This window comes from Tenebrio molitor, chromosome 8 (genome assembly GCF_963966145.1).
Source record: "Tenebrio molitor chromosome 8, icTenMoli1.1, whole genome shotgun sequence".
NCBI classification, from domain to species: domain Eukaryota; kingdom Metazoa; phylum Arthropoda; class Insecta; order Coleoptera; family Tenebrionidae; genus Tenebrio; species Tenebrio molitor.
In genome coordinates, this window is record NC_091053.1 from 9,894,579 (window position 1) to 9,920,666 (window position 26,088).

The 26,088-nt window shown below is 35.1% G+C and overlaps 2 long non-coding RNA genes across 5 annotated transcripts in view; both read right to left on the minus strand.

The window, feature by feature from the left end:
- Window positions 1-26,088, minus strand: part of LOC138137248 (uncharacterized) — a 240,020-nt gene that overhangs the window by 185,853 nt on the left and 28,079 nt on the right. The window lies entirely within an intron of this gene.
- LOC138137251 (uncharacterized) lies at window positions 1,284-24,131 on the minus strand. Of its 3 annotated transcripts, XR_011161659.1 has the most exons (5): window positions 24,036-24,131; window positions 23,662-23,817; window positions 3,437-6,555; window positions 1,536-3,369; window positions 1,284-1,482 (listed from the first exon to the last, which is right to left on the minus strand). It is a non-coding gene; the product is annotated as an uncharacterized lncRNA (long non-coding RNA). The 3 variants fall into 3 exon arrangements; XR_011161660.1 differs by having other exon boundaries at window positions 1,536-3,588; XR_011161658.1 differs by having other exon boundaries at window positions 1,536-6,555.

The window sequence follows — 26,088 nt, forward strand, 5'->3', positions numbered from 1 at the left end:
GCAGATCTACTGGATCATGTACCTTTAGCAAATTATGTAAACCATTGGTTCCAACAGGATGGGGCACCGCCTCATTTTGCAGCAAATGTAAGGGACTTTTTAAACCAAGAATATCCTAACCGCTGGATAGGTCGGGGGGGGGGGGGGGTCCAGAAATTGGCCCGCAAGGTCACCGGACCTTACTCCTTTAGATTTTTTTCTGTGGGGCCACGTCAAAAACTTGGTTTACCGTGTGCCCGTGAATAATCTGGACACTTTGCGCAACAGAATAAGGGACGCTATGGCAATGGTGACTCCAGAAATGTTACAAAATGTTCGGAACAATTTACTGAAGAGAGCAAGGCTGTGTATTCAAGCTGGGGGTGGTCTGTTCGAACACTTACTTTAATATTTTTTTTGTGAAGTTTTTTCTCGTTTTCTATTGTTAAATGTCAAACTGACAACAAATTAAAGTTAGCCAAACATTTAATCACAACTTTTTTAATTGCTACAGCTAACATCATTTCCTAGGAAACGCAATAATGTAGTAATTTCACCTTTAAGGAAGCTTGTTTAATTGGTTAACTTAAAATGGTTTTAATTTAAAAACCACTAGTGTTTGAATGTTTATGGTTGCAAAATCTCTTTTAGAACAAATATTAAAGTATACAGTTAACGGCTAATACGCGAGTTCTGGGACACCCTGTATTTGAAATAAATTTTTCGGCCTCCCAATCTGGGAAATATAGCGTTACCTTACACTTTAGGTCAAGGGAGGTGCGATTTCCCGTACAATGTCAAAAATTTCTAGTGGAATGTGGGAAAAATCTAGTGGAGTACGGGAAAAATGTGCGGACACCGTTGATTAATTCTTTTCACAGTTAATTTAAAATTAAAGTGTCCATACGTTACTTTAATTTGGTGTAAAAAAACACATTTCCCTGTATAATTTTTCCGATAAATGTGTTTGTTTAATTTATATCGACCAATAAATAATAATCATAATAGTAACAGGGAAAATACAACCTATTGGGTTGGCAACTGTATATGTCAAAAAGTTTGACAATTGTCAGGTATTTCATAAATATCTGCAAAATTGCACAATAAAACTAAACCACAGAAGTTGATATATGGTTTTGTGTACCTACTTTATCCAGTACTAGCTGTTAGTGCTAAAGTGCAACTGGAAAATAAAAATAAACAAAACCTTCTAACCCCAAAATCTTGTATTCACCTGAAGAAAGATGATTCGTTTTCACCAGGAAGTAGTGGTTAAGTACAAGACATTTTAATACTTTGCAACATTATTAACATAATTTATTTTGTAAAATTACAGTTGTAAACATTATTGTTACAATTCTCCACTTTAGAGAACAATGCAGAAACAATTTGGTAACTGTCAGCTTTATTACTTCTGGGTTGAATGTCAATATGTTGTGGTGCTTCTCTTACGGTACTGATGATGGAATTCTCGATGTTGGATGGTTACATTGGAAGCAACTGCTAAAAATTCAAGTAGATTAAAGCACTGTATCGAAGTTTGTGACACAACTCACCATTGTTTGAGCTGTAGCTGCAACACAGTACATTTTCTTTTCGATTTTTGTCATTCTTGTCATCGTGACAGCGATAATGAAAATTAAAATTGGGAAAAGAAGAGTGCACCAGAGAGAAGTGCTACTACAAATCAGTTATGCTAGTGCGTCATGATCTGTAAGTTACGAAAAAAGCAAAGGAAACGCCAAACAGCTTGAAAACCTTCAGTTTGCGAAACTGACGCATCAGTTATAATGACAATAAATGGTCGCTTGCATTGACTTTTTTGAAATGTCAGAAATTTGCCGGCCTAAATTTATTGTCCGCCATAGTACTGCCTCTGGTGTCACATTTAACTCACTCTATATTATATACTAGACATTTTTTTCACTCAATTAATACACCAAAATCAAATTTTGAAGCACGACCGTGAAAATTTAGCCGGCAAATAATTTGTTAGGAAAAAAACAAATGAGCGGTCACGGTCGTCAAGGAATTGATTCCACAGCATTCGATTCTTTATTGACGATGTCAAATTCTACAATAAAATTAGTCTTGATTTTTAAAAGATTTAATATTTTGGTCAGCCGAAAAGTCTAATACAAATGTCGTACGGGACGTATTTTCCGGCCCTCCAACTAATCAGGCACTCGGCTGCGCCATCGTGCCCGAAACCAGTTGTCGTGCCGGAAAATTCACATCCCGTACTCTAATGTAAATAACTATTGTATTCATGTACCAAATTTACGTTAGAAGGTGTCAGTTGTGTAAAATATCCTGCAGAATTAATAAATTGTCGAAAAGACTTGTAAAATATCCTAAACTAACTCCTAAAAGAAATAAGAATTATAACGTATATGTTTCTGAGAGATAATGGTTATGACATGTATGTTTCTTAAAGGTAATTGTTATGAATATGACGTATATGTTCGCTAGCGGGAAAATAGACGAGACGTTAAAACCCGAAATATATTCCAACGAGTGCGCATGTGCGAATTGAACTGTCAATCAAAACCCAAAAAGTGTTGACTTGTGTGATCATTTGCGAAAAGAACACAATCAGAAAATTGTTGAAGAAAAATTGGAATTTGGAACGGGCTCTCGGACCCCGACTTCCGGTGCCGGCCGCGACATATTTGCGAGAGTAGGGGCAAAAGGTATAAAAGCTGGAACCGACGCCATCTTGGGGGTTCTCGACAGGTTCTCGGTTGACGGTTCCGTGTGTGTGTGTTGGTGCTCAAAGGGGGGAGATTAGGGGGTGTTATCCCAGTGCAACAGGTGTTGGCGAACGCGTGGAGGAAGACCGAAGCGGCTGGAAAATCGTCCAGGAGGAGCTCCAACCGTACGCTGCGGCGGATCTAGGCTTCTTCCACGAGGGTCAACGACCCTACGCGTCAACGGATCACATTTCGCCACCCTGTTGGCCGAGGATCCCGAAGACCAGGAACAAATTCTATCTGGCAAGGTCCTTCAGCGTCCTCTTATCCAGTCCGCCGTTTTGGCATTTTTCTATTACGTAGGTTACGTTATCAGACCTGAAGTGACCTCGCCAAAAAAGACGCGTCAGCTGGTACTCGGCAAGTTTTTGTTTGTGGCATCTAGGTTATCCTTATCTTTATTGTAAATTGCCAAGCTGTATGACCAGTAGTAGAGTATTAAACTTTGTAAATTATATGCGAGTTTCTGTCTAACACCTGGTGTACCACCGTGCTTGATATTCATCACTTGTTTTCTTTAACCGTCTTGCTCTCGAGACGTTTGTGGGTGCGTGTGTGTGCCGGACTTTGGAGACAATCAGTCACAAAAAGCGTTATTTTAAATTTTCCCCAACGTAAGTCGGGAAATTTAATTTTACTACAGGAAGAGAGAATTTAATAACGTAACAGTACCCAAAATTTGTTATCGAGGTATAGGTACTTACCTACACAACATCAGTCATTACACTTTGCAAAACAAGTGTTTTTAACAACACCAACAACAGTTCTCATGCCCATTGCAATATTTTTTTAATAGGTTTTCAATCATGGAAATATGACTTGGAGCAGAGGGAACTTTGTAACTGTGTTGTCCTTGCTGGAAAGAACAAGTTGAATACCTCTTTTGAAATGCAGTATTTTGTGTGCAATAGAAGTGGTACATTAGTTATAAATTATATGAAAGTAAACTCAAATTAAACTAATATAATTATGCCTGGCTTATAGATTTTTCATTATTATTATTAAGTTACAAACTTTTCTTTTTCATATCAAGTATCGTTTATTTTAGGAACTACTAAAAATGCAAAAGAAATTGTGAACAGAAAAAGGAACGTTAAAACACAAGGATTCTCAAAGTTGGGATTTAATTGCATTAGCAGAATTACAGTGAAAAGGAAGAACAGCAAATTTGACGTTCACAAAATTGTTACACATTATGGTCATTCTATCTACAGATGTTGAACATTTAAGGATAAGCAATGCAGATAAAATAATGATTGCATCAAAATTAGTAGAAGGTGTATCAACGAGAAGGTGTATCAACGGGAAGGTAATAAACAAAACTCATAGCCCATCCTGTGTAATTCAAAAGCCTTAATTTTCAGAATCCTAGATGATACAAGAAACAATATCTGCACTGAAAGAAAACGAGTTGACTTACTTACTAATCAGGATATAGACAATATTATAAGAAGCTTTAACATCCACAATAAGGAAGGGGTAAATCATAAAAATGATGCTATTAGTGTAGCAATCTGGGTGGAGGACTGTGAATCTCTAGAAAATAATCCTGTGTTACTATACAAACCTCAAGGGGAGCCTTTGGAACATTTTGAAAATTCAGATTTTTGTTTGATAATTATGAATGATTTACAAGAATCACTTTTAAAACAATTTGGTAAGAACATTTTTGCAATAGGCAGCACTCATGACGAGTACAACGAGGATGTTGTTATTAACAACAAAGTATTAAATTTTGTCGAGATAACGGGCGAAACAGCTGATATAATTTCTACAGAAATTATGAAAACAATTTTGGAGGTTTACTAAGAAGAGGTAAAGAAAATGTGTTAACTAAACTTAAATGAATTAAATCGAAATATTATTGGCCTTGGTTGTAATGTTCATATTGTACATCATTGTGCTAAGGCAGCTTTTGATTCAATGCCAATTGATATTGAAATATTTATTACCACAATTTTTGGGTATTTCCATATACCGGGTGATTCAGATTGGTATTCGCGCCCATAGATCTTTTTTGTTTTAGGAAAAAAGTATAGCAAACCATATATATTTGTAAATCGCTTGTGAAACTACAATAAATGATGTAAAATCTTCTCTACGATGACATATGTCAAAGTTAAAACAGTCAACTTTTTTTAAAATAGTACACTATACATTTGTTAGCCTACTCTTGTAAAGCTTTTTTTTCTACATTTGAATGTGTAAAAAAAGTTGACACTTACATCAGAAAAAAATCGAGAAATAGTATAATATAGTATAATATACTATTTCTCGATTTTTTTCTGATTCTACAATATTATTGTAGACCTAGGCGGTAAAGTGACATTTTTCCAGGCTGAAAAAAGAAATGTACAGGCGAGCTTTAGCGAGCCTGGACACTTCTTGAAGCCTGGAAAAATCACTTTACCGGCAAGGCTTACACGTTACTTTTCTTCCTACACAAACACAACATGACTGCAATAATTATACCGGGTGATTCAGTTTGGTATTCGCGGCCCTACATCTTTTTTGTTTTAAGAAGAAAGTACAGCAAACCATATATATTTCTGAATCGCTTGTAAAACTACAATAGATGACGTTGTCAAATCTTCTCTACGATGACATATGTCAAAGTTAAGACAGTCAACTTTTTTTTTTAAATAGTACACTATACATTTCTTAGCCTATTCTTGTAAAGCTTTTTTTTCTACATTTGAATCTGTAAAAAAAGTTGACACATCAGAAAAAAATCGAGAAAAATAATAAAATATGATTTAATTTATTCGAAAGCGTTATTTTCTAAAAAGAGCTAGTAAGCCTAACATTTGTAAATTGGCATTATGTTGGTTCCCTGCATGTCACTATTTACAAGACAACCACGTAGCCAAAAAATAAAATGATTTGACCTTGTTTGTTTTCAAGCCTCGGGTGCGCCTCGGCCAGAAAACTGAGACTCGGACGAAATACCAAATCCATACTGAATTTACTATGCTAAATTCGCGTTATGTTGGTTCCCTGCATCTCACTATTTTAAGAATTACATAGGCAAAAAATAAAATTATTTGACAGTGAAATACCCGATCCATCCTGAATTTACTTTATTCGAATATTAGAATTTACACTTATTCGAATTTTACATAGTCACCTATTCAAATATTCGAATAATTCGAATTCGATTCCCAAGATTCATCATGTCATTCATGCACTATCAAAATTCAACTAAATATTTTCATCGTGTATGCATTCAAAGCGGCATAGTCAGGAAGAAGTTAGGTTTCGAAGCCAGATGTTATATCATAGTTATTTATTTAAATGTAGGTACGTTAATAATTGACGCTATTAATGTCAAAATTCAATTGTCTCCATGGCTTACTAGCTCTTTTTTGAAAATAACACTTTCGAATAAATTAAATCATATTTTATTTTTTTTCTCAATTGTTTCCTGTTGCAAGTGTCAACATTTTTTACACATTCAAATGTAAAAAAAAAGCTTTACAAGAATAGACTAAGAAATGTATAATGTACTATTTAAAAAAAAAAAATTGACTGTCTTAACTTTGACATATGTCATCCTAGAGAAGATTTGACAACGTCATCTATTGCAGTTTCATTAGCGATTTACAAATATATATGGTTTGCTATCCTTTTTTCTTCAAATAAAAAAGATATAGGGGCGCGAATACCAATCTGAATCACCCGGTATACTGAAGCTGGTATTTACCTCTTGATTTTTCCGGTAGCAAATTAAGCGAAACGTCGTGCGCTTTGTCTTGAATTTCAGGCGGCGGACAATACTCTATCTCTTCTTCACTTGGATCTTCCACATGTTCCATTATTATGGCTTTAAAATTTAAATCAAATAAATACAAATATTTTTATACACACAAAATTTGTTTTGTCTGTCAACTGTCAACAATAACCATTTGATATAATAACAAAACAAACAGTCCGAAACGCAGCGGCACCTACACACAGTTAGATATAATTTTCTGTAGAAATCTATATCTGTTGGTAATTTTAAAATAAAAATTTACTTATATTAGATTTTATTAACAGGTTGACTGCCATAAGTACCATTCCAGGTACACACTGCGCTGTCATAACACGCCTCGCCTAACAAGAGCTTTTCGGTACATTGGAGGGAATCGAATTTAAACCAGCAAATCAAAATTTATGGAATTATTCCACTAGTAGGTGACTTGTTATAACCTTGCGCATTATCTGCTGCATAATTTCACCAAAGTACCTATGTGGTACACGCGGCCTGCGAGACTAGACTGCGATCAGCTGATTTTAATTAACTTGTGGTTTATGTACGTTATCTCTGGTTTATGGTTGCTTTTTTAATGTGATCAGTTTATAACCTGTTGGTGAGTTTCTTTATTGCTTTTTATTCATATTTTCTAAGTTTTTGAAACAATCTTAGGTACCCCAGTACCTATTTGTTTTTGTAATGGACAAAGCAGAGGAACGACGACTTCTTGAATTACGAGTATATGACACAGTCGAAACGCCTTCTGGAAGCGATTTCGACGACAGTGACGCGGACCCTGATTTTTTAGATGAATCTTCAGACAACGTTAATTCTGTTTCTTCTGATTCATCCGATTCCTCGATTGTTGGCCAAACGAACCAACCAACCGCTACAGTGGTGTCTGCCGCTAATGTTCAAAATTGGAATATTCCGAATATTAATTCTATTCGTGATTTAGTATACAACCCCAGCCAGGAAACAATCGGACTTAATCCTGATATTCTACAAACTATGCCAGATGCAACTCCGTACCAGTTTTTTTCTTTATTTGTGGGCGACGATGTTATAAACCTCATTGTCAACGAAACAAATCGATATGCCCAACAACTAATTCAAAATAAGAACTTAAAACGAAAGGCTAGACTTAAAAGATGGACTCCAACTGATGCATCAGAAATACGTAACTTTTTAGGAATTCTGCTTTGGATGGGTTTGGTACAAATGCCTTCTATTGCTTGCTATTGGAAAATGGATGGGATATATCAATGCAATATTCCAAAATACATGTCCAGAAATAGATTTGAGTTGCTGCTTAGCACATTTCATTTATCAGACAATTTGGCTGCACCGGCCGGTGACCGACTATACAAAGTCCAACCGTTGATTGACATGATGGTAACCAACTTCAATAATGTGGTTATCCCCGAACAATTTCTTTGTATTGATGAATCAATGATACCCTTTTTAGGCAGTATATACAAAACAAACGCCATCGCTATGGCATCAAAGTTTTCAAACTGTGCGCAAAAGGCTTTTATACACTACAATATAAAGTATACGCGGGAAAGGAGGCAGCTGCCGATATGGCAGTTTCAACTAAAGTAGTAATGGAGCTGATGCAACCTTATTTAAATTTTGAACATACCTTGTATACCGACAACTGGTATACCAGCATACCACTTGCTCTGATATTATTAGATAATGAAACTCATCTAGTTGGTACTATTCGCCAAAACAGAAAAGGCACTCCCGTCGAGGTCTCTAAGAAAAAACTGAAAAAGGGCGAAACAATCGCTAAACAAAATGATGATGGAATAATGGTCTTGAAATGGAAAGATCGTCGAGATGTACTCATGTTGAGTACAAAGCATTTGGACGCAATGACAGCCGTAGCTCAACGAAGAGGCGAAAAGTTTAAGCCAGACGTGTTTCAAAATTATAATACCGGTAAATCGTTTATTGATCTTTCAGATCAATTGAGTTCGTACCACTTGATCTCTTAAGTGGTACCGCAAAATAGCATTTGATATCATGCTCAACACTGCTGTGGTAAATGGACTATCAATTTACATGTCAACAACACGAAAAAAGATGTCAATAACTGACTTTAGAAAGCACATTATTGGTAAAATGTTGACAGTAAAGCCACGGGACGCAACGTTAAGTACCCACAGTTTGAAGAAAATGTCCAAAAGAGCAAGATGTTACAATTATTACATACAAATAGGAAAAACAGAAGGCAGAATTGTGGCCCAGAAAAAAACCACACGAGTTTGGTCTAAATGCGAAGCATGTGGAAAGTGCATGTGTAGTGATTGTTTTTTTCTTAAGCACACATCTAAATTACTGGTATAGGTTCTGCACAAGCTTTTCTATTTTGTTATGTTCAATTAATTTACCCTTACATTTGCTTATGTTGATTAAAATAATTAAAAATGAAGATAAGGCTAATGATTTAAAGTTAGCATTTTTTACAGCTGTACATATTTCAATTCGAAGTATTGATCATCTCTCAGAACTTTTAAAGAAGACATCTGAAACCTTAAAAAATTTAAAATTACACAGAACAAAATGTTCTGCAACAATAAGAAAAATAAATCGCACCTTGCATGCTTTTAGAAGATTTAAACAAAAAAGATTACTCACTCATTGTGGATGAGTCTACAGATATTTCTACAATAAAACATATGGCCATGTGTGAAATATTTTAGTACAAGATACGATAGAATCATAAATAGAATCATCATAGATATTCTTGCAATTGTGGAAGTAGAAATTTCTACAGGTGCTTCCTTATATGAGATCCTGATAAATTTTTTAAGTGAAGTTCACTTAGATATTAAATTAATATCCTAATGGTTTAGGAACAGATGGTGGTACAGCTCTGACTGGAGTGAATAATTCCTTGTTTTCCCGGTTGCAACAATTAAATCCTAATATAGAACTTGTGCGATGTGTTGCCCATTCTCTCAATAATGCTGCTAGTTCAGCAAATGTAGATTTTCTTGGTAGAGAAGTTTATAACTGGTTTTGTCATAGTAGTAAAAGGCAAATTGAATATCATAGGTTATTTTCAATGTTAAATAATGGAATGAAGAAACAACATAAATTCAACAATTCAAAAAGTTTCCTTGGATGCTAAAATAGTTATATTTTAGCACCCAAGGAAACTTTTTGACAAATATTTTAGCATCCAAGGAAAATTTTACAAAAATTAAAAAATTCAAAAATTTTAAAATGCGGTTGTAGAAAAAATAGTGTTTGTATTTCGTGCGAAAGATTGTTTTTTTGGCGCATTCGAATGAGTTTGAAGTCTCAACCTGACAGTCGCGACCAAAAACTCATTCTCATGCCCCAACAAAAAACAATCATTTTGCGCACTTAATACAAAAATAACTATTTTTGCATATCGTAATGAAAGTGGCACTTTTTTACACGCAAAATCGTAGTGAAAGTAGTACTTTTTTACACGAAAAATCGTAGGGAAAGTAGTACTTTTTTGTATCATTTTATTCCATCTCCTTGGAGATGACTGTCAAAGCATACCTATTTTTTTTTTGTTGTAATTTTTCATAAATCCTTTTAGACCAAATTTCTCAACTTCTCTAAATATGCAAAAAAATAGTGTGTACAACACGTTATGAAGGTCTCTTTTTATCACTTATTTGCTTGATTAACTCGGGCTACGCCCTCGTTAATCAAACTGCAAATTCTTCTAAACAATGGCACTTCAAAAATATTTACGAAAAAAAGAGCTACCAGTGGAAAATCGATCTCCTAAATAATATGTTGAATTACAAATCCAGTGATGGCAATAATTTGCAAAATGTTTGTTTCAGGATTCCTAAATAGTTATTTATGTATCAAGGGCATTACGAAGATGTTTATGTTTGAGGGCAACCAGTTTAAAAGGTCGGGGGCCGCCAGGCCCGAGAGTTTTTAAGGTGCCCGAGAGCATAAACATCGAGTAATGCCCGTGGTGCATACAACGTTTTATGTTTCATTGCATTTGAATTTGTGAACATTTAAAAAATTTATAAATTGTGAACTTGATTTTGCTAAATTTCCTAGTTGCGGTGGCTCGTATCTATGACGACTTGTTTGAGCGGGCATTATGATTTATACGCCCTAGGGCATTATAGCCTACTTAATATATCTCGTTGTCAAGGTATAAAAAACAAATAATGATTCAGTGAAACATAATAGTTATTTATGCAACGAGGTTCTGTGGCCTCGAGGCCTTAAAATCCTCGCTACGCTCGTATTTCAATCTGGCCTCTCGGGCAATTAGAAAAGCCCAATTTGCACAGAAACGAGTTGCATACAAACTTTTATTGTTTGAAACGACGTCCCCAAAGCTTCCAAACCTATTGAAAATGATTTCGCATTTGCTTTTGACAGTTGACAAATTTTTCAAGAAATGTCACTTTGAATGTGTTGTCTAGGGCAACGGTTGGTTATCTGCTATTTTTTTCTTTAGAGCAGTTAGGAGACAGTTTACAAAGGAGCAAAATGAGAATTTATGACAGTTGAAAGCAATAAAATATTTTTATAAAATAACGAAACCAATCGTAGCCGAAACCAAAGAAACACACTTGTCCCGGTTTGTGAAATAAACAAAAAATTAACTAACCTTTTTACCAAATTTATTTTATCATAATAATATAGGTCTTATTAAATGACATTACTTAGGTACATGTGTTAAGTAAATATTATGATTTATGAATAATTATACAGCGTGATCAACAATGACTGGCTCTGTTGGCAATGAAACAAGTGAAAAATATTGGTGTTTTTCTGTTTCGTAATTGGCATTGACGGGATGTTTTAACTTGACACGACATTAAAAAAAAAATTGGTTATGTCGGGTATGTTTATGCTACGAGTATTACAATAATGACCCTTTGGTGGTAAACGTCAAATTCATCTGTCAACTCTGTCAAAGCTGACAACAGTGGTACCAAAATCATTCAAATTTTCATTGTTACCAACAGATTCAGTCATTCTTGATCACGTTGTATTATTATATTAATGTACTTATGGTTGTTCATTTTTTTCGTGCTCTTTGAAACCAGTGTTTCCATTCCCTTCTAAGAAGCGTTCCCGAATTTGTGTATAGTGCTCCCAGAGCTGCAGCGATTTTATGGCAGGGTACCATTTTATAAACGTTAACGGCACCAACAATAGGTTTAAACCGCAGGGTCAACCCCTAATCGTAAATTCCTTCGAATATTACCCTGTAAACTGACAGGTACAGAACGAAAGTGATGATTGACAGGGATCTGTTTAGGTCGCTTATCGGCATCTCAATAGACGTAATAATTACTATTGCCTTGCCATAAAATCGCTGCAGTTCTGGGACAACTATAACAACGCATGCCGGAATTACAATCCTTTTGAAACGTTGTAATCTAAATAACGCCACAATTTATTAGTTACTTCCAGATATCTCTCTTTTTAAGTCTTTGTTTTATATTTTAAAATTGTACTGTGTCTGATCATATTTAAGGTATCCAAATTTAAAACTATATAATCAAAACTATCGTGCAATGTAAATGCATGTAATGCATAGATTTTCGTATTTAAATTGACAAATAACATCGTTTTCCCAGCAGCAAACGCACCCCGTCCACAAGGCATTTGCACAGTGGCATCAATTCATGTTATTCAGCCTTTCAGTAAGTATTTCGATAATTTTTTTTTAAATTTATTCCTCGACAATTTTCGTCGATAAGTTTAATTTCAGCTTCAGTATATTTATGTTCAAAACCGAAAGTCAAAATAACCTTAAACGAAAACCGCAAAGCGTTGCGCACTACGAAGTAATAGTATGTATATCTTTGCGTTTTGAAGAATACGAGGATGCGAAGCGTCCGAGTACTTCTTCAAGCCTCCGAGTCAAGCGTAGACACTTACATGCTGCGTAATGTATTACATTTTTTCTGAAATCGCTCTTTAAAAATTTTAAAATAAAATTCTATCGCATCAAGTCGGGCACAGTCATCTAGGTATTATAACGATAACCATTATAGTAAAATCACTATCTACTTGCAAAGTAAAAATGCCTCGGCAGGCAAAAATCGCTTGAAAAGTGACACTTTCCAGATCCAACTGCGTCTTGAAATAACCCACTTTCTTGACGATTTCAGGAAAACATTATGGCTGGCGACTGATGTCGGTGTGACGTCACACGTACCTGATGGGCGTTTATAATCTCCTGTATCTCGAAAACGGTTCATCGTAGAGAGATGCGGTTTGAAAATTTGTTCTTAGATATTTTTGTTCTACAACTTCGATTTTCATGATACACCCCCTTTAACTTTATTAACATGCTGCATACTAATATCTCTACGTAACCTCAATTTTTATACAACGTGTTTTCAAAATAAGTACACAAATTTTAAACAGTAACAGAACTTGCCAAGAGCAACAAAATTTCTATGTACCACTTCACTGAAAACTCATGCCATTTTTAACATTTAACCCCCCATAAATTAACGAGTCTTCTATGTAAAGTTTACAAGTCAACAAGTAATTCGTAATTTATTTGTTTCCCTGACAATTTTTACAATGAGGTACCTAATAATGAATTTTTGTCAAACTGACACTTCGCTGACTACCACTCATTTACAGGCAAAAATGCCCATATTTTCAAACGATTTTTCGCGAGTAACAAATGGTTACTGTGTAATTTATGTTAGGTTACTGCTTCCCCACCATTTCACTTTAACCCCACTTCCATTTTTCTAACTAACTGTAACGTTTCGCAAAAATGGTAAGATAAGAGTCAATAGTTACGTTTCGCGCGTATTTGTGACGTTTCAAAAATTATTGAGGTTTGTTTTAGAAAATGACAGGTATTTTTTAATTAGAAAAATACACTTCGCCGCAAAATTAACGCATAATTTGCAATTTCAAGAAAATTTGGTGAAGAAGGTTTTAAATGTATTGGCAATAAGTTATTATCAATACCTCACCTCATTCTTGATAATTTTTTCGATAAACCTTGTAACGGTTTGTTGATAAAGACTAAAAAAGTACGTTGTCTTATTCTCTATAGTTCAGTTGGCTGAACATTCGCTTATTTTTCGAGATGTTTATGGCTCGCTGAAATTGTTTTTGCATAATGTTACAATATGAACCGTCAGAAAGAGCAAATGTCACAACATAACGCCGTAGCAGTTGTTACACTTCATGGTGAAGGGTGAAGTCAAACATTTATAGCCCAGCGCGTAGGAATAAACCAATCAACGGTTTCCCGTATACTAAGAAGGTACAGAGAGACAGGAGGATACAGTCGAAGACCAGGACAGGGTCGTGGAAAAGCAACAACAGCCGATCAGGATCGTTTTTTACGATTGCAAGCGCTCAGAACGAGATTCGTTACAAGCACCATCCTACAAACTCGGTTTTTAAGGGCCCTATACACCTAGCATTTTGTTTGCAGGACTTGCTTGCGCATGCAAGTATGTGATACAAGTTTGTCAGCAACACACACTTTCTGGCATGTTTGTCAAACTTGTTTGCGTAAATTTGTATGAGATACAAGTCTTGTCCACACACGAGTGAAAATTTGTATGACAGCACATGGTTTGCTCGAACAAAATTTAGTAAAATCATAGTGAGTGACCGATTCGCGATGTATGTTCATACAAATATAAGTCTATCAAACGTGTTTGATATTTTTGCGGTGCGGCTTAACTTCGAGTTCAGTCGGTGAACATCGATACAGTTTCTAGAGAAACAAAGACTGATTTTTGTAAAAAATCAAGATGAGTGACATTAGAAATTATAGTCGGAAATTCATCGAAGAGTTTATACAGTTGTACAGGTATGTATGTTTTATTGATTAAGCAGTTTCTTTGCTTTTGATTAAAAAGCAAAAAGAAATTAAGTAGGTACCTATTTGAAATGATAGCACAGAATTAAAGACATGAAAATTTATTTTCCTAGCTGACTTATAATAATTTAATAGTATATACACGTTTATAACTTTTTAGATTGTCTCCGAGTCTATGGAAAGTTAAAAGTAAGGACTATAGTAACCGGAATCTGCGAAATGAGGCTTACGAGAAATTGATAAGTAAGCTAAAAGAAATTGAACCTACTGCTGATAGAGACATGGTGATCAGAAAAATTAATTCTCTGCGTTCTGCTTTCCGGCGAGAGTTAAAAAAAGTGAAAGATTGTACACACTCCGGCATGTCCAGTGAACAAGTTTACGAGCCACATTTGTGGTATTTTGATTTGCTATCTTTTACGGTTGACCAAGAAACTCCACGAAAAGGAAAAAGTTCAATGGATTCCGACAATGAGGATAATGCGACGGAGGTATGTATCTTTCTATTTTATTTGCATTTTTACGCATAATAGAAATGGGTATTATAAAATTTTAAGTTAGTGTTGTACCATTCGGTCTTGAAATAATACCTTTCCTTCATTCATAAAATATCGTTTAAGATGATCTCTGATAGATTTTGCTTCCAAGGGTGCATTTCTGCCTCTTGTTATTTCTAGTGGTACCAAATGTTGAGATTCAGTTCGCCATGCGCCTTCAATTATTGTTCCACTTTCAATGTTTTCAGAATCGATGAGTTGGGGTGGGGAGTACGTACTTCTTGCATTTTCACGTAAAAAATTGTGTAGGGCACAACATACTAAAACTATTGTCTCAACCTTGTCCGGCTTCAAATTAATGGCGGTATGAAAAATTCTAAAACGCGAAGATAATATTCCGAAAGCATTTTCGACGACCCGCCGTGCCCTTGACAATCTATAGTTAAAAATGTTTTCTTCATATGCCAGCGTGCGATGACTAAAGGGTTTCATAATGTTGTTACTCAAGGCAAATGCATCGTCTCCTAGAAAGACCCGTAGAATCTCCCTATTATCTCTACTCCTTGGTAGAGGTTCACTGTTAGGAAGTTTTAAATTGGAATTTTGTAGTTTGTTGTAAAACGTTGTTTGTTCAATAACACCACCATCCGACACTCGTCCATTGACACCCACATCTACCATCAAAAATTTGTAATTAGCATCTACGCATGCCATGAGAACAATGCTGAAAAAGCCTTTATAATTGTAGAAGTAGCTTCCGCTTCCTGGTGGTGGAACGATTCTTATATGCTTGCCATCTAGCGATCCAACGCAATGAGGAAAATTCCAAACTTCTTGAAAATCCGTCTCTATTTTTAACCATTCCTGTTCTGTTCGTGGAAACTAAAATAAAAAATGATGTTTCAGGAAATCGCAAATTTTGAAGAAGACTCTACGGTGAGTGATAAAAACGAAGAAAATCAACCATCAATCGATCCGTTCACTCAGCACTCAACGACAAACCAAATAAAACCAAATAAAAGATGTTTAAAAAGGAAAAATACAGGACAAGAGGAGAGAACTAATAAGGAGAGACTTCTTGGTTTAGCCTGTGAAACTTTAACTCAAAACAAAAGCAATGACCGGTGTGAAATATTTGGTAGCAATGTTGCTGTTAAGCTGAAAGTGATGTCTCGCGAACAGCAGCTATTAGCAGAGAAAATTATATCAGAAGTGTTGTTCTACGGAGAACTTGGACAATTAACACTTCACACTGTCAAAATGATACCAAATGTTCTTTCACCTGATTCACAATTGCTCTCACGTACACCATCGTCATTATCATCCCCCTCGATGGTTTATTATCCACAACAAATTTCGCCGGATATTCCTTCGCCGAAAATATATACTCAACTTCATAATTATAATACTGATAACATTATGTAATACTAATATTCATTGTAATAAGATATAATAAACAGTTTACCTTCATGTATTCATTCTTCAGTACTGAATAAATAGCTTTGCACGTTTCGGGAATAATTTTGCCAAGTGCCTGTGGAGAAATTATCGCAGAAAATTTAAGGTCTTCATATGATCGTCCAGTGGCCAAAAAACGAATTGTTACTGCTAACCGTTCTTCAGCTGTAATAGCTGCCCTCAGAACTGTATCCTCTTTCTCGATAAGAGGTCTAACTTTTTCTAACAAAATCATAAAGTTGTCTTCAGACATCCTCAAGTAGTTAAAATAATCTTGAGACGAACTTCGTAGCTCTTTTATTAATTCTATATGTGATAATCTACTTCTCTGCAATAGCCACTCTTTACACCACACTTTACGTTTCTTCTTTTTCGGCTGTTCATCAGTTAATTCTGCTATTATTACAGCAACACAAGCGAGCTTGACGTTCTCGTCACACATGTTTGCTGAAAGTGACAGCTCCTGGGTGTGTGGTCGAGTTTTTAATATTAAAAAATCCACTTGTCTTTACATACAAAATAAAGTACCAAGAACATATATTAGACACACACTTAACAGCATGCATGAATACAATGTTAGTACTATACATGTGTTTTATCAAATCCTGTAGTATGTGATCATCATATGTATTGGAAACATGAATGCGCATACAAGTACTGCAAACAAAACGCTAGGTGTATAGGGCCCTTTAGAACGATATAACACCAGAATAAGCCAAGATACAGTAAGAAGGCGTCTTCGGTAAACTGAACTGCGTCCATATGTGCCAGCTACGGGACCGCTTCTGACCCCAGTACATCGAAGGGCCCGACTCGAATTTGCTAGAGAACATGTTGACTGGGACATCGCCTCATGGAGTCGTGTTTTGTTTAGCGACGAATCCAGATTTTCTCTGGTGAGCAATGATCGACGAGTAAGGGTGTACAGACGCTCGGGTGAGAGATATGCACCATGTAATATTGTCGGAACAGTGCAATTTGGTGGAGGATCCGTCCTTGTCTGGGGTGGCATATCATTAGAAGCGCGTACAGAACTTGTCGTTAAAGCTGGACGAGCACTTTATGCGCACGGATATGTAACAACGATAGTGGAACCACATGTTATACCCTTCGCCCCATTCATAGGAGATCAGTTCGTGTTTATGCACGATAATGCTCGCCCGCATATTGCTGGGATTGTCCGCGACTACCTTGAAGAGACCAATATTACGACCATGGTATGGCCGGCAAGGAGTCCGGACTTAAACCCAATTGAACATGTGTGGGACATGTTAGGAAGACGATTAAGAGCTTCAGACCCGCGACCAAATTCACTAGCAGAAGTAAGAAACAGATTGGTAGAAATTTGGGAAAATCTGGACCAAAACGATATTAGAGCTGAAATCGAAAGCATGCAACGAAGATGTCAGGCCGTCATCAGAGCCAGAGGTGGAAATACACGTTATTGAACCACAAACAAAGGGGTGGCTTCGTCTTACAGATACACAGGTGTTAAGTTTTATTATAATTTGCTGTTTTTTTTTTCAAAAATTACTTTTCATGATCAGTGAATATGTTTAACTTATATCTTACTCACTACACATAAAATAAATTTTAATTTTTTCGACATTTTCATTTTTGCACATTATGCGTTAATTTTGCGACAGTTTGGGATATTGAATTGTAATCTATCCGATAGTTTGAAAAATCTTCCAACTTTGTTCCAAAAATGGTCTGAATATTTTCATCAGAACAAAAGTTAACAGGGGGTGGAAATTTTCCAACACAACCCGAGAGATCTTTACTAGTTTTCTTAGGGTATATGGCAACTCAGGATACCCTATTACCAATTGGACAAACATTTGGGCTAGTTCCCTACACTGTGATGAAAATAGTAAAAATTCATTTGGAAGACCTAAATTATATTATTTTATTATTTATTTAAACATATAACCTTACTTTTATAAGCCGGTTTTCCCACACTACAATCCACTGTCAGAACAGACCATTCGTAAATCCTGTAACCGCCTCGCTTACTCGGTTAGTTGAAGTATGTTTGAGGTAACATCAATGACGTAGATGTGTGACGCCATAACACCTCCCCTCTGTTACCTTTTTGCATGTTCTTCTTCGCGAAAATGTATTAGTATCATTTTAGAACATACTTTTATCAAATAGTTACTCGCGAAAAATCGCCTATTGTGTTAGCCTATGGAGAGGCGCAGGGAAACGCTACTCGAGCCCAGAGAATTTACAGGGAACGATTTCCTAATAGGCCGACTCCAAATGTTCGAACATTTGTACGTACAACAAACACAACGTCTTCGAGAACATGGAACTTTCAAAGCTGCAGTTCACGATCGCGGCAGACAACGTCAAGATCGAGTTGAGGAAATTGAAGCTGTTTTAGACACTATTGCAGCTGAACCTGGAACTAGTACTCGGAGACTGGCTGCACGATGTGGTGTAGCACATTCTACAGTCTGGAAAATATTACGAGAACAGCAGCTCTATCCATACCATGTTAGGAAAGTACAGTTCTTGCAACCTGACGATTTGCCTCGCAGAGTAGAGTTTTGTGAATGGATGATTACAAGGATTGGTGCGCAAGGTAATTTTCTATCATTTGTGTTGGCAACCGATGAAGCGGGATTTACCAGGGAAAGTATTTTCAATACACGCAACACCCACGTCTGGGCCGATGAAAACCCTTACGCCATTAGAGAACATAACTTTCAAAGAGAATTTTCTCTAAATGTGTGGGCCGGAATCATAAATGGACATCTTCTTGGGCCTCACATTATGCCACGACGGCTTAATGGAGTGGAATATCTGAATTTTTTGGATAATGTTTTATACGAGCTGTTAGAAGATTTACCACTTGCAGTTAGGGAAAGAATTTGGTACTTGGATGATGGTGCTCCATGCCATTATGCATTAATTGTGAGAGAATGGCTCAACAACAATTTTCCGGAGAGATGGATTGGACGAAACGGTCCGGTTGCTTGGCCCCCCAGGTCACCTGACTTAAACCCCTATGAATTTTTTTTTGGGGGTACATGAAAAGTTTAGTGTATGCAACTCAAATTAATACAATCGAAGAATTAAGAGAGTCGAAAATGCCGCCACTGTAATTCGCAATAACAGAATTTTGCTAGGTAGAGTGAAAGAATGTTATCTTCGCCGTATTGAGTCTTGCTTAAACAATAACGGCAATCACTTTGAACATTTATTATAAGAAGTATTTTGTGTTTTATTTACAACTAGCTGACCCGACAGACGTTGTCTTGTCCAAATTTCAATACCTAATTTTTGTGATTGTGATCTGACTTTGTGAAAAGCTATTGGAAATGTGTAAACAAAGTAAAAATGAGGAATTTTACATGGGAGATGAATTCTATCGGCAGTATTCTACACTGCTGAAATGCTGGAAATGTGTGATGTGCCTGGAATGTGATGCGGTTTTGTTCCAGAATTTAAGTCACAATTTAATTAAGTCAGAATTTCATGTCCAAACAAATGATTTATTTTCTTCCATTAAATTTGAAATCACAATGAATCTCAAGCAGTTTTATTGGGTGATTCAAAATGATTGTGAATAAGTATTGCAACTATGTACAAAAATTTATGTGGCAACTGTGTGAATGGGATAGAGTTGATATTTGTATGACATTTCATCAGCGTGCATTTGATTTTTTTTTTATTTCATCACACATTGATTTGACAACTTTCAAAATTGCGCGACTATGAACTGTCAAAGAAATGTCAACTCTATCCTACCCACACAGTTGCCACATAAATTTTCGTACATAGTTGCCAGATTTATCCACAATTATTTTGAATCATCCAATATTTACATTTCGATTTCGATTGCAAGATCGATGTTCAAGTAAACAATCCGATTGGTTTGATTCCCAATTTCACAATCAGCTGTCAAATAACATTTGTGCATGTAGACAAATAAATTGGAATAGAAATAAAACAACTATGTACTATTACGATCATAAAATTTTGGACATCAAACTTCTGTCACATTAAAAAAATTACTCTAAATCATGCTTTATTGAAACTGTCACATGAAAGATGAAATTGTTGTCAATTTGACACCGGTTTAAAATATAATTTTTTTGTATTTTTTATTAATTAAAACCTCCTTCTATTCCATTTGTCTGATTTTTACAACTTTTTGAATATTTTCTCGGTAAATCTGACATTCACATTTTCAAAATTGACACAATTAAAATTGAGGTTATTAATACATAAGGGTCGTTTTAGAATATATGACAGCACGATGACATTAGTGTCCAAAATTTTTTGATCGCAATAGTACTACATTTGTTGGACAGATCGCGAAACAACACAAAAGTAAAAGCAAATGTAATTTTATTTTAATTTACTGAATTGCGTTTTTCCAGGTTTTTCTTCAAATCTTCCAGATTTTGTTTCAATTGAAAACAAAAAAAAAAAGCATCAAGCAAATATGTAGCTCCTATTGCCAGTTATGATCGAGAAGGCATTCAAAAATTATATTTTTTTAAATTTGTCCGAATTTTCCGACTTTCTTTTGTACCGGGTAAGATGAGTTTTATCGTCAGTGCGAAAACATCCACTTCTAATCAATTTAAAATTCTCAAAAAATTCAGGAATGATTATGTATCACTCTAGAACAGTCTGTAAAAATTTCAAAATTTTTTAATAAACAGGTAAAGATTTGGTTTTAATTCAATAACTGCTACATTAATTTACATAATTTTTCACTGAGAGTCCTTTCAAACATTCAGGAAAAATTTGGTGTCATTGAAATCATGAAAACATCACCGGTTTTTGAAATAAACGGAATTTGATATTAAAGCCTAAAATTTAGCTATGATTTATTATTAAATTGGGCGGTCAGTTCCACAAAAGAAGTTGACGTAGGTTATTTATGATACCCTTTAGGGACTTAAGAATTACTAGAAAAGTGGTCAACAGATGTTCCCAACAATGAGATATTTATTTATGACACTGCAGTTGTAAATCTTGGTCATTTTTCGCTCTTACTGTTAAAATTGGAATAATTCAAAAACGAATAATTTTCTTTTCATGCGAATTTCGTAAATGTGTTCTTTGAATTAATTGTGAATTATGAGCGTGTACGAAAAAAAATTTGTTTTGCTCAAAATCGATTTTTTAAATTTTATGGCTCTGAATTTAGTGATAAGTGAAAATTGATTACACACATTTGAAGTCTTATATCAAGGGAATGTAACCCAAAAGTTTCTTAATTTTTACTAATTTTTTAATAGGGTTAATCGTGCTGACGATAAAACTCATCTCACCCGGTAACTGTCCCAATTTTTTTTTCCGAAAACTTATCCAAAACCCTAACAAACAAAACCAAAAAAGAATTAGGCATAGCCATCGTTCGAATCATGAGTTATGGTCTTGAGTTCATACAAAAAAGCACTTTCAGTTTTCGCCGAATTATTTTAATTTAGTTCTTCCAGATATACAGGCTGTATTTTTAAAATGTGCTGAAATTTTACCTACGAGATTGTAGGACAACGTAGAAAACTAAAAGCAATTTATAAAAATTGTAGCTCAAAAAATAAATGTCATTTTATTTTTTGACATAGCATTTTTTAGATATTTTTTCCGAGTTCTACATGAAGCCAGTAGTTCGTGGTTAAAATTTGTGCACGCATTTCAAAAACACCCTGTATATGTAAGGATGAACACCCCATCTATTAATGTTCTAAATTGCTAATTTTATTTATTTATTTATCACTGAGTGTAGAAAACAAGCTAATAATCTTAAATTGTGTGTAAACTACCTTCTCAATAACAATAAGTTACGAATTATAAATAATTATTATTAATATTTTTGTCGAAAGCGCAAGCAGCGACATTACATCATCTTGCAGTAAGATAGCGAACAAGTAGTTAATGAAGAAGTACGAGTACCTACTGAAATAGACACAATGGGTAGTATGCATAAGAATAAGCATTTGCTTATACTATACAGGGTGTTTTCGAAGTTGAGGGGTTCCTTGTAACACGAGATACTATACATTATTCTTAAGAATTTTAGCCTAAATCTTCTTAGTAAAATGTTTGTATTAAGGGAGATAATTGATTGTATATTTTTATTGTTTTCTAAAATTTTGAGTCCGGTCCTGTCTATTTCTCCGCTGTCCTAGATTAATAACTGACGTGGCCCAGGATGGTGTCTTTCTGGAAATCGCTCTGTGTACTCTCTGGACGCTGCAGATGCATTCTAATAACGTGATAACATTGCCCATACATTAGCAACATATGTGTAAGCTCATTAATGATAAAGCCATTCCAACTAATTAGATGACAACTCTGACAGTATTTTTGATTAACGTCCATGCTCATTTGATTTTTTTTGTCAATTCTAATTTCTAACAAATCAGCGCAAATTTGAGCAGGACCGGTTTCAAAAATTTCAAAAAAATCAACTTATTGTATCTTCATTGCCGTACACATTTTACTAAGGTGACTTTGGCTAAAACTCTTTAGAACAACGCATACTATCAAAGGTTAAAAGGAACACCTCAACTTCGAAAACACCCTGTATATTTGTCTTTTTCTATCTAATCGAGTCCATTAGCTCTCACTAATACAAGTAAAAGCATTTGCTAATGGTTTATGCATATGACCCAATAAGTACCCATGCTTTTTTGCACAACAAATCAGTTCTTCTGTCTACAACCATTGGGCTTATTAAGAATATTTCCAACCAGTTTATCAAATGTAAAACCCTTTTGGATGCTGGATCACAATCCAATTTTATATCGCAACATAAGGCTACTTAACTCAAACTTAATCTACATAAAACAAATCTAACCGTTGATGAAATAAATCAAACTGTTTTAGCAATAACGTAGACAACTTAAGGTCATTTCGTAGAATCTTGTAAAAAAAAACTCAATAAGTGTTTTATTTTAGCGTAGTTAGGTTAGTTTCTTATCTTTTTGTTCAGTTCAGGTCAGAAATTACCTGTAATATAAATTTAAGGTGAACTACATATTGTATATGAGTAAGTTGTTATCTCTTATTTGTCAGTATTTTTAGTTAGACTGGGAGGTCATCAATGGGGGCAGCATGTTAACTTTAGGGTCAGGTTCTCGCACCTCCTACACAGGGATGGTTCAGGTACCTGCACCCTCTCAAAAGAAACAGAAGTTCTGCAGCTCTCAAACCAAGATCAAGTAACTTCCAACAATAACAATTCAATATACAATTTGTTAAGTTACAAGAAATGTTCATTGCAGACACACACAAAACTTCTTGTCTACTTTTTTTTGCATTCGACTGTAGTTTCTTACAAACACTACGATAATAAGATACATACACACTTACTGAACATATTTATTACATTCTGAGAAAGCCACAATTAAACATTTAGAAACTTACCGTTCAGTGGTGGGTTTCTACCTAATTGTTTCACATGTTCTCTAGTGACTTCCCAAGCTGATGTCTCCTTTTGTTCGAATGAAAATACCAAATCCTGAATGATGACTCATCTCTCAAAAACCACACACAACGGTCTGTTGATCGACACAGTTCATTCTGTAAAATACAACAGAATAAATAATACACACGTTCAGCAGAAACTTCGATTTTGCAAAAAGTTAACATAACCTAAAAATGGCGCTATACGCTTTACATTCGGAATCAGTAAATCTCAACAGTAAGCAAAAAAACTAGTGCATGTGGGCGACTATTTGTGACAATTATAATGGAAAATCTAATCAACAACAAACAAAATGTGAAAAAGAAAAACTTACAATTTCAATTGCCCCACTTTGATTGCAGCACGATTTGAACACCTAACACCAAAACAAAAAGCACATGCGTTAAGTCTGTTGCCTAGTGGTTGGCCAAGCAATGATAGTCTAAGATCCCACCGCATGATTTCTACGTTCATCTGTTTTTTAATCAAAACACCATTATTATAGATAATTATGAATAGAGAAATATGTTTCTGCAGGGTTGCTTATCAAAATATGGCCGCAAGTATTTTTTAATTAAAATTAAATTAATTAATTTTTTCCAAACAGTTTCGTTCACTTGTTTTTTACATAAATTATAATTCATTTCAAAGAGAGATGTGTAAAGAACTTGAAAAGTTTGGGTTGCCATTTCTCAGTTGGCCGCAACCCCTTGGCAACCGGGTGTAAACATGTACCTCTCTGTTTAATTTATAACTTCATAACGTATCCTCATAAATTATATATCAAATTAAAGCTATTTTTTTTCTCTACACGATGGAATACGGTTGCTTATGGAAAAGTGGCCGCAAATAGGGGTAACTGTTAAAGATAGATAAGAGCGAGAGAGAGTTAGGACACCACACCGTGCATCAGATAAGGATGCATTATGGGTGGTTAAAATAAAAATGACGCTATCTAATTGAGCAAAAATGACAACTGAGAAAGGGCAACCAAAATTTTTCAAGTTCTTTACACATCTCTCTTTGAAAGGAATTATAATTTATCTTAAAAACAAGTGAACGAAACTGTTTGGAAAAAAATAATTTATTTAATTTTAATTAAAAAATACTTGCGGCCATATTTTGATAGGCAACCCGGCAGAAACGTATTTCTCTACTCATAATTATCTATAAAAATTGTAATTTGATTAAAAAACACATGAACGTAGAAATCATGCAGTGGGATCTCGTACTATGAGAAAGTTCGCTAAACGGATTTCCGTTATTTTTTTGTTAAACATTAACGTATCTCACGGGACTACTATCTCAGTTTTTTGAAAAATCGCTTCATTCTTTATAAAAAAAATTAATAACGTTTTTCAGTAATTTCCCTTATTTTTGCTCAATTTTTTATTTAGAGACTATTTAAAAAGTGCATTGGATTCAGAAGAACGTATCTCATAGAGCTACTGTCTCAGTTTTTGGAAAAACAAATTAGATTGGAAGAAAAAAAATAAACAAAAGTTTCAACAAAATGGGTAAAATTCTGTTATCAGGCAGCCCACTATACTTCTGAATTTACCGGGGGTCGTAAACCCGGGGTGTCATAATCAGTAAATGCATTGCGAGTTGACTTTAACAAATGTGGAACATCGTAGAAATATATGATTTGTTGTTTTATAGTATATTATTTTAATAATCACTGCTTACACTTGCACTCGGCTTCCGCTAACAAAATGGTCACCTCGGGGCAGGGCGACTTGCCGCGATGGGCAGAGCCGGATTGCGGCGATGGTCAACTTTTAAATCTCCCGTTTAAAATGTACCTGGAAAGGTGATGGCCGGATTGCGGCAGTGATAGCACAGGGCCGGATTGCGGCGATGGACTCTTCCGTTTAAAATGCACCTGAAAAAGTGATAAAACTTTTCGACTTGCGTTTACATAGATTTTGACATTGCAGCTCTTCAATTTGCAACATCAGTTCACATCTTGTTTGGTGCCTAGTACTTTTTTCAGAGTATGTATTTAAAAGCCTCTAAAAGAAAGAACTCTTCACCACGTTTACTAAATATCACTTGCATCTTCACTTCCTCACTTGTGTGGATAACTAATATCGTTTTTTTTTTCACCTCATAGTAGGCGTTGATTGTGAACGCACTCTACAGGTTACGGATCACGGATTAGCTGTGTAAATCTTAGTGCTTATTCACAATGGACATAAGCTTGACATAAGGCATAAAAAATTGTTGTGTACAAAAAGGCATGAAGAATCATATTCGAGTTATATGGGCACATACATTATTTTCTAATTGCCCAAATTTACAAATTATTCTTAGGTACCTCTTATGTATTTCTTATGTTTTATGTCCATTGTGAATAAGCACTTACGTTTTACACGAGTGGTGTG